General features: G+C 39.0%; 1 protein-coding gene across 1 annotated transcript in view; it reads right to left on the reverse strand.

Annotated features, from left to right (window-relative positions):
- Window positions 1–1,029: 1,029 nt before the first annotated feature.
- The window catches only part of rnpc3 (RNA-binding region (RNP1, RRM) containing 3), a 142,964-nt gene continuing 133,573 nt past the window's right edge, over window positions 1,030–10,420 (reverse strand). The window contains exon 18 of the transcript XR_007809320.1: window positions 1,030–1,634. The gene's annotated coding sequence lies outside the window, so the exon portion shown is untranslated. The remainder of the gene's footprint in view (window positions 1,635–10,420) is intronic.

A 10,420-nucleotide genomic window follows, 5' to 3' on the forward strand; every position in this document is an offset into this window, starting at 1 on the left:
AAAAGTCAGAGAGGTCCTTGGTCCTTGGTGACGTGCTCTTCCCTGGGATCACTGAATATGATGCTGTAAGTTACTTACTTTGCTTCCTTTTTTCTCTCCTCCTGTAAGATCAGCAACTGCTGCATCCATGTACTGAGAGGGTGGGGGTGGGGGGTAAGAAACATCTTGCTGCATATCTTGATGTGATGCTGTGTTTTGTCTCCAGTTGTGATGCATCGTTGATCTACTGGGTGTACCTCCAGACCATCCTCTGAGTGCTGGGTGGTACACACACAGCTATTTTGTTAAAAGATCGCCTGGGCACTGGAGACTGAAGGTACCACAAGTCCAAAAGTCATCTCATCCTTAACTTTATCTTCTTGAACTAAAATGATAATTTCCATCATATTTCACAACCTAATCAGTTAATGTGACTTTGTCTCAGATACCTGAGGAGTTCTGGGGAAGTCAAACTCCTCCCAGAGACTACAGGGCCTACCATTTCAACATGGAAAACATAGGTGTTTGAGTAGATTGAGCTACAGCTGCTGTGACTGATTCTCTTTTTATGAATCACAAAGTTTACTTTACCTCTGTTGGATTTAGTTACCCCTGTCGAACCTAAATATGGTGGACGTTGATAAAAAAAAAAAAAAGGAGCGCAGATGGATGCTGATAAGAGGATCACCAAGTCAAGTCCTTGCCCATCCATTCATCACATGGGGCACCCTCCAATATGGCTTTAAGTAAGTGTCTGTGTTGGGTGGAGATGGGAAATATTACAGATTATCAGACAATAGGCATACAGCAAGTCATTTATTATCTATAAGACTGAAGGGATTCACATTATCTGTTGTTTATTTATCCATCCATCCATCCATTATCTATACTGCTTATCTGTTAAGGATCGCAGGTTGCTGGAGCCTTGTTTATTTATTTGTAGGCAAAAAATGTATTTAAAACATCTCTAATTCATTTTAACCTGTTAATTAAAATTAATGAAATTTCTAATGAAATCCTAACCAGGAAGAATGAACTGTTAAAAAAAAAAAAAAAGAATTTGTGGAGAATTTACTTAAAGATATCATTATATATCATATCATTTTTTGACCATCTGACATGGGAATGACAGTAATTTTTCAGTTCAGTTGTGATTAGTTGAAACTAAAATTCAACAAATATGTGGTTCTGTCATAACGTATATAATATATACATATACAGTATATACAGTAACATTTAACAAAAAGGAGCTAATGTTATGGATATCCTGACAGGAAGTTTGTAGTGTAACCTATAACTCTACTAAATAATGTAGTAAGCTATTGGTATGCTTCTCTTTCACCTTGGTAGCAACACTAGTGTAGGGTAGGTAATTAGGACAGTCACATAAATCTTGCTTATATATTCAAACTGTTTGTCATAGAAATTGAGAGAGTTCTAATTTGATTACAGATTTGTTTTACAAATTTGAATACTTGCATGCTACAGTTTTTTGGCCATGAATATAACAGAGTGATTCTTCTTTGGCAGCAGTGAAACTCTGCAGGCAAGCACCAGCCACACTACTGAACCAGGAACCAGTGAGACAATGGAACCAGGAACTATCCAAGAAGCAGACCCAGGACCCATTCAGGAAACAGAACCTGGACTGCAGCCTGTCATCAGAAGAGGAGAGAGAGGGGGAGTATGAAACTTGGTGAGACTGTAATGTAATGTAATGGAGAAGTTAGGCCATCAGAGCAGATTAGGGAGTGTGTGTACATCATGACACATCAGGCATCTGATATTAACTGTGTGTGTGCATCTATGTCTGTTTTTAGCCCACTGGATTGGGTAGTGGAGAATTCTGATAACAGTCCAGTGGAGAAGCGCAGGAGCATCGCATCAACGTCGACGATGAGGAGTAAATCACTCTATGAAGGTTTTCTATCACAACTCCTTTCTTGATATATGTCTATGTATGCATGTGATATCACCATCAGTGTGTTAGGGCTCTGGGGGGAGCTGAGGGGAGGTGCTATCACAGGTGCATCCTCTTTTGACACACCTGTGAGAAAGATGTCAGCTGTCAGGAGTTGTGTTGGAAAAACTTTCATAGCTCTGGGCAGCACGGTGGCTTGGTGGTTAGCACTGTGGCCTCACAAGAGCCTCTGCTCTTCTCTGTGTGGAGTTTGCATGCTCTCCCCGTGTACCCGTGTTTTCTCTGGGTACTCCTGTTTCCTCCCACAATCCCAAAACATACAGCTTAGGTTGATTGGAGACTCTAAATTGACAACAAATCTGATATCTATATCTAATACCCCCTGTACTACTGTCCTCTACATACTACTGTCCCATCACTTACTATTCTCTACACACAACTACCTTGTTCCTCTCTCTTTCTCAACCCAACCGGTGGAGGCAGATGGCCGCCCACCCTGAGTATGGTTCTACTCAAGGTTTCTGCCTCAACACACTGTCCACTGCACTCTACTGTCTTCAATACACCTCAAAGTACAGGGGGTATTGGACTATACAAACTGGGTGAAGATAGGGAAAATATAATTGATGTATAATTTGGACAACATAATCATAATGATTTGGACAATAAATATTTTAAACACAAAAATTAATCTGTTTAATGATTTCTTTCAATTAAACAATCCACTGATACTTTTTTGATATAATGTTTGAGATGTATTTGTATTACTGTCTACGTGTCATGTGTAATGTCAGGATAAATGATTAAATGTAAATCGACTTCATGTCACCTGTAGAAAAATACATTAATGTTATCACAGTAGTGTTAAAGGGATAATCTGTGACCCAAACTACATCTCAAGTTAGTTTACTCTTGTGATGCTGTAACATCCAGAATTTGTCTGAAATAGGCCTCTATCTATATCATGATCAGCTGAGGAACAGAAAATGTTGAGTTTTATCTCTAGAGTTGACACTGTTTTATTTTGTGTTTTTACTGATTTTAATTATCTGTTTGTTTTGGAGAGGAGGATACCTCTGTGGATAATTTAGGTCCCAGTAAAAACATTGTGAATGATCAAGACTGATACAAGACTAACCTAAATACAAGCTGAGGAACTAGAAACAACATGAGCTAACGTAAGTGGCAGCACAGCTAACAGCCCGCAGCTGTTCCCGCACAAACTATGAAAACTGAAGGAATATTAACATACATATGAAACGCAATGAGTTGTTTCACAATGAAAGAATGCAATAATCAGAATCAGAATAAACTACATTTTTAAAATGTGGTTCAAACAGGGTAGGTCATTCTGGCAGGCAGGTAATATCTATCAGAATAAACTGAAGAAAAAGTCAGCTACTTCTTTCACCCAGCTAAAGGACCTGGATGGCATTCACAGAGAACTGATACTGGCGCCTGTGTTTGACAACACTGAAGACGTGGAAGTTCTATGAGGAAATCATAGATGTCTGAGGGTATTCAGGGTATTGTGAGTGCCAAATGGACTATAATGAATAACTTAGGAAAATAAGTAGTAGCGTAGTTTTACTGTTGCTGTGATTTGCTGTGAATAAAGGGCAACAGAAATTTTCATCATTTTTTTCAGTGTCTGTGTTTTTTGCTTTGTTTACTTTCCAGTGAAACGCTCAATAATTCTCTTTGATTATTTCATGAAAAGCAAAGAGCTACGTCAGTAAATGTATATTAAGATAAGCCTTTTATTGACCCCCAATCCCTTGAGCAAATTTAGGTTTTCCCACAGCAGAAGAACAGAAATTGCACCAAGTAGAACCCCGCGGCTGCCGGTCCCCCGACAGGCGTGGGGTTCTTCTTGGTGCAGGTCGTATGACATGGTTCTGCAACTGCATGACCGCCAGACACAGAACGAATGAGTGCACCCACCAGTTGCACATTTCCATCATGGATGAAGGCAGCCACCTGCACAGATAGAACTTTGTCCCTTGTCCTCAGACTGGACAGTTGCCTGCTTTGCTTTCTGACCAAATGTGAAATGGATCTGTGTCAAGCTACTGGGAGGAGCACATTGATGAATAACACATCATTTCCTCTTTCCAGTAGGTGGCGTTATGACAGTGGCTGAATATTGGCATGTAGATGTGTTCAGGCCTTCAGGCCATGACACTAATCAAATGTGTGAAGTCCGGGGCAGATTAGACAGTGAGGGAGTTACAACAACTTCCTGTTTCATGGCAAAGCATTGAAACTGCTGCCCTTTGCTGCTCCACAAAACATTCAACCAGTTACTGGATGTTTTCCACACCACATGCCCTGCTCCATATACTTGCCAATCATTGCAACATCCTCAATCTCACCATGACCGACAGCACGAGCTGTAATAGCACCATGCACAGAATGTGTAAAATGTTTTGTTCTCTCAGTGGCTACGTCTCACAGTCTGACCTAGTTCCTGTAGGCTCAGGGACAACTTTTCATTTGTGTCTTTAGCATGTTTCTAGAAATCTGTTTCTACTATGTTTCTCTACTCTCTCCTGGTTGCATTTTACAAAACTACTGCTGCATCAGGAACTGGAGCCTCATTATGGTGAATATCCATGATCATAAGGAGATGCCTCCTCTTCCCATTTTGCCTCCGATACATACATACAGCAGCCATTCAGGCACAGCTGTGCTGATAATTACTGTTCCATACAACAACCGAATGAAGACATAAGAAAAGACTCCTCTTTTTTAGAAATGGCTGTGCAAAGGTGTGTTTTTTTTTATCAAATTAAACAGGATGCAGTCACTTGCATATTAATCAGAGGTTACCTGTCCTCTCCCAGCATCCTTCACTTTACTCATGCCTGCACATTTCTCTGTGAACACTTGTTGCATTATCCAGAGAGAGTCATTAACATAATGCAAAGGAAAACATGTGTGGAGGGCACTCGCTATCTACCTGCCTCTGGAAGATGCCTTTTCTGCTGCTGTTTGAAACAGCATACAGCATTTTTATTTACACATCTTGCATCCTCTGGGAGCTACAGTTTCCTCAGGTGAATTGGGAACTGTGAGTTACTCCTAGGTGTGGACATGAGTGTGAAACCTGTCTAGGAAGCTTTCCTTCCTTCCACCTAGTTCATGTTCAGATGGGATGACCCTGAACAGAATAAGTGTGTTAAAAAATGAATGGATGTACTGAAAATGCAGTGTAGATGTCAAGCAGATAGATGTCAGTCTGTCTGTCACTCCACTTGCCCATCTTTGGACTGTGGGAGAAAACATTCAGGAAACTCCACACAGAACAGACTGTCAGTGAAACCCTGAGTGCAGTCACACATTCTTTCAAACTAAAAAGCCACAACAGGCATTTGTTGCTATTTTGCCTCCACTTCAAACGTTAGATATATGTGTATGTTATATAAACAGAAAAAAAAGTGTCTGATGAAACTTAAATGAATGGTGAAGACAGACCTTGCTGCACAGCACAAACATCAGCTCTGGACCAACTTAAACTTAAAACTTGGTATTTATTTAAACATTAAATACCAAATACCAAGCAAGAGCAAGCAACACATTTCATACATGCTTCATCAGGCTCGACTGGCCTGTCTGCCTCTGACCAGCTTCCATCTGAATTATACCTCTCTACAGACAACCTCTACCTTTTATATTAAATACAACTAAACCCTTAAAGTCTTCAAAGGAAATGTATTCTTTTTTAATAACACTTATGTGGCAAATTAGTTGCAGATTGACTTTTGTTGTTGTGCTTTCTTTGTTTCCTTCTGTTGTCAATTCAATTAACAGAAAGAACATAAAAAAACTAAAGTAAAGATGGCAGCAGCTGTTAAGAAGAATCTGATTTTACTTTGAATAAAATGTATAAAATGTTATGACATGTACAGCCACACACAAAGCTCATCCATTTAATTCTCACACTGGTGTGACTCTGGCCAGCATCCAGCTTGATGTAAATTGTACTGTTGTCAGTGACTGTCTATAGGAGCAGATCTTTAAGCTATGAGCATGCAAAGAACGAGGTTGGGAAGGATCCATAGTTTCCATTAAGAGTAATTTCTTGTCTGATCATTTGCTGAGTAAACATGCAATCCTTCCAAGTGGCCCATTATGAACAAAGACAATGCCAAACTGTGTAAAATCAATTCATCAAAATAGGTGAAAGTAAAGCAAGTTAGTTGCTGGCAACAAAGATGCATAGTATGACTTTTATTATTAAAAATGCTTAGTAATATTTCTAGTAATACTGTTCAATTTTGTTTTAGTGGACAACTGTAAGATAAGCTGTTTGCAATAACAGAGGTACAAACAGGAAGCAGGTTTGTTACTGTAATTTGCAGTACATCACTTTCATCCATTTTTTTAAATTCAAGATTCAAGATTCAAGAAACTTTATTTATCCTGAGGGAAATTGCTGTGCACCAGTTGCAATACAGAGGTGGAAAATGTTATCTAAAAAACTATGAAATGCAATACGTCACCACAATATTCACATGAACACATATATTCAGTTAGCTGACCTCAGAATGTATTAGATCCCACAAGTGCATTCATAGAGAAAAGGTCTAAAACCAAAACATAAAGTGTGAGAATAAATACGCTCCTCAGAACAACAACTTTAAAGTAAAAAATATATTTCTGGTTAAGTTTTTGACTTTGTGTGTATACTGTTTATTTATAGCTGTCAGTCACTTTGACTTTGTAGTAGTGTAGGAAACTAAACTACAACTGAAGTAGTTGCTGAAACATGCAGAGAAGAAAACTGGTTTAAGTACTTAAAAAATATTATATTTAATACTATTATGAATCAAATTTTGTTTTCAGATGAAGGAAATGTGGTGCTCTCTGTGTACTGTACATATTCTCCTATTCAGTGACATATACACACTGAGTGAACTATGAAACCTGAAGCCTTGAGGCACAACATGCATGATCATTAAACTGGGAGTCATTAATTCAAAGTAATTGTCAAAGTAAAAGAATGTATGCAGACACTGTATGTTTTCATACAGTGTTGTAATATGAATAAAGCTGATAAAACAAGACATGAACTGGTCTATAAATTGAAAATGATTTTAAGGACAAGTGTCTGATGTTTCAACCATGACAGCTGTATTTCTTTCTTATTTCTATTTGGTAAATTGTCTCAGGAGCTCCACTAAGAATCTCCTGTGACAGCTGACTTCTGCTTGGTACAGAACTGATGGAAAAACAACAACTGGGCTGTGTAGACCTGTTCTGCCTTCTGTTACATGTGTAGTGTACTGCAATAACATAGCTCAGTTCATTATAAGTTTTTACTACTGCTCAGAAAACCTCAGCATGTGTTCTCTTCACTGCCAAGTCTTAAAAAAGGGGGGAACCTTCCAGTTCTTCCAGAGTGTGGTGGGAAATCAGTTCCTTATCTGGTGCTTCTGTCTATGGAAGCAACAACTTCTGTGTTTTTCATTCTCCAGTTAATCAAGTGAGTCCTTTATTTTTGGAATCATTTATTTGATTTCTTTGCCCTGTTAGGATGGAGGACATGTTGAGACTCTCATGTACTCTCATGTATTTGATATGATCACAGTTAGTTTTTAACTGGCAAATGTTATATTTGCTATTTCTAAGAACATCAGTAACATCCAGTGTGAATAAGCACAGATAATTAGAACAGTCTGACTTGTTCAGGGATGTGCTGGTGATGGAAGCAGCTGCCTTGAAAGTAATTACAGATGTGACTGACAAAGAGCAAAAAAATATACCGTAATTTACGGACTATTGAGCGCACTTGAATATAAGATCTGATGCAGCCGCGCCTCTCTGTCTGCAGTCACTACTCTGTCTCCAGCATTGTCCCGCCCACAGCACCATCTGATTGGTTACACCCACAGCAACAGCCAATCAGCAGTGAAAATTGTGCATGCACAGTGCTCATACACACTGAACAACTCTGCTTTTTGCACCACAATCTGGTGCTGCTCAACTGGGACTACTAATTGATTTGAGACTCACATTTCTGTGCAAATTTTATTTAACTTTGTTTTATTTTATAAAACTTCAGAAAGCTATTTATTTCTTTATTTAAAATTTCAGTTAACTTTATAAGAGATGCTGCTGACCCCGGGAGCTCCCTGAAAAATAAAATAACAGTGAAAGATAAAATAACATTTCAGTTATATTGAAATTTTGGAAAACTTTATTTACTGTAGAAAACTTTAGGGAGCTATTTATTTGTTTAAGTTTTCATTTAACTTTATAAGACATGCTGCTGGAGCCTGAGAGCTCCCTGCACTTTTTGTTAGAATTTTAAAACAAAGATGTCTATTGTCTAAGATAAAAAAAAAACCTTTAACATGTTGCAAATCTGAAAAGCTGTTTAATAAACACATGCTTAAAGGCATTTAAACAAAGTGTTGGAGTTTTGTATTATTCAAAATTTTGACGCCAGTATTTTCACTTTTACTGAATGAATATCAGCTCCAAATATCAGTTATCAGCCTCCTTGACTACTAATAATCAGTATTGGTATCGGCCCTGAAAAAACCATATCGGTCTATCACTACTCTATATGTACAACCTTTTATATAAGGATGACTTGAAGAGCAACCATTCATACAGCCAAGTGATGCTTGTGGCTATCAGCACAAACAAGAGTAATCTATTACTACAGGAATTATCCTATCCAAAACAGCCATGTTCTTGTCAAATGATAGTAAATCCATGAGCATGACAGCGGTACACAGCAGATGTGGAACTGTGTATGTTGAGCTCAAGCTCATACGACCCTCATCCCCACCCCTCATCCCTATGACAAACAATCACACAAATTATCATTATAATAAATAATCATGCAGTTTCAAGTCTTATTATTTTGATGTTAATGCTTTTTGCTTCCAATCACAGTAGTTTTGTGCATGTGTGTGTGTGTGCGTGCAGGTATGCACACACATGCTCATGTCAGGCCCAGAGAACAGTGTGAGAGTTATGACTCAGAAAGAGTTATGAAACAAACTCTTAAAACATATTTTCCTTCTCACAACAGAGCTGAATTATAAAGCTGTGGTTGGTTTCTACCATTAATGTCAATAGCTGATTGGTTGCCAGCTATTTGGTCTAATGGCTGCATGACATGGTTTATACCCCTTAATTATAGTTAGATTATTGCCTGCCTCGGCTGTTCTGCAGAAAGCCAGGGGTGCGGACGAGCGCTGTCAGCTCTTTCTGCCCCGAGCCTCTGAATCGCAGCTTCATTGGTTGTTAAGTGTAACATATGGAATGCCTCTCCCATCCATGCACTTCTCCCAGTAGAATAATCAAGCTATTCTCAGAAGCTCAAGACTGTGTCTGCCCATCACTGTAAATTGCGCAAGCTGTTCATTGTCGCTGATAAAAATAGGCAGGACTATCAGTGGCTCGCTACAACACACAGCAGCACGGCTGCTTATGAGAGTGTGACACAGAGTCAAACAATAATTTGATGGTCTGTTAAACAGTTATGTATTAAAGTTCCTTCTTGCATAATATCATGTTCATGTACCAGATCCTTCTGATTACAAGCACAGCACAACATCCCTGTGTATTAGTAAATAAAGCGGCTGTACGTGTTTAACCATTCGAGAAGTTCCAAGGAGACAATAAAAGGCAGACGAACTGGCTGTATTTCTATTTCATAGACATTGTATTGTAGCTGAACCTTGGCAGAGACAAGGGGGAAAACAAAGATGTGACACTCCCTATGCACAGCACTCCTGCAAAATGCCAAGCAGAGGCCTTGTATGTATTCAAGGTTGATTCTTTCTCCTTGGGGACCATTAGTTACAACCTTTCAGAAGTACTGATTGGAAAGAGAGGCACTCTGCATATCAACAGGAAGTAGCATCCCCAGAGGTTAGCAGTCTGGTCACAAAGGTGTAAAGAGGAGCTGACTAAGGGAGGTGGCACCAAATGAATGAGAGGAAAGAGGAAGACACAGGGAGCCAAAAGAGGAAAGGGAGGGGGTGGAGGCAGCCACAGAGGAGTGGTAATTAAGATGCATTTACTAAAACAAGTCAAATAGGGGAGGAGGGGGTTGCTGTGAAGGATGAGAACGACAGGAATAAGAAGGAATCAGTTAATCAAGGCTTTAAACAGAGGAGGATAAACCACATGTATCAAATTACCAGCACTGTGAATCTAAATGTATTCTCATTGCTCTTACCAACGACTACATTGTCTGAATTTATTAAAAATAAACTAACATCTACAGCAACCACTTACATCTGACTGCAAGAAAGAAGGTGCCATGTACTGATGTATTAAAACACTACTTAATGTTACATGTATTGTGTTAAATCACAATATACTGACATATCACTGTGACATAGATTTTAGATTACACAGTCCAACCCCTTCATCAAACTGAGCAGAGAATGCAGGTCTATGCAGAGGAGAAAGGTAGTGAACCAGGCTGTGGCCACTCAACCATCAGTAATGCTGATGTCATGTCCAGTGTGTCACGTACATACCCACTGAAAA

This window comes from Lates calcarifer, linkage group LG24 (genome assembly GCF_001640805.2).
Source record: "Lates calcarifer isolate ASB-BC8 linkage group LG24, TLL_Latcal_v3, whole genome shotgun sequence".
In the NCBI taxonomy this organism is placed as follows: Eukaryota; Metazoa; Chordata; class Actinopteri; family Centropomidae; genus Lates; species Lates calcarifer.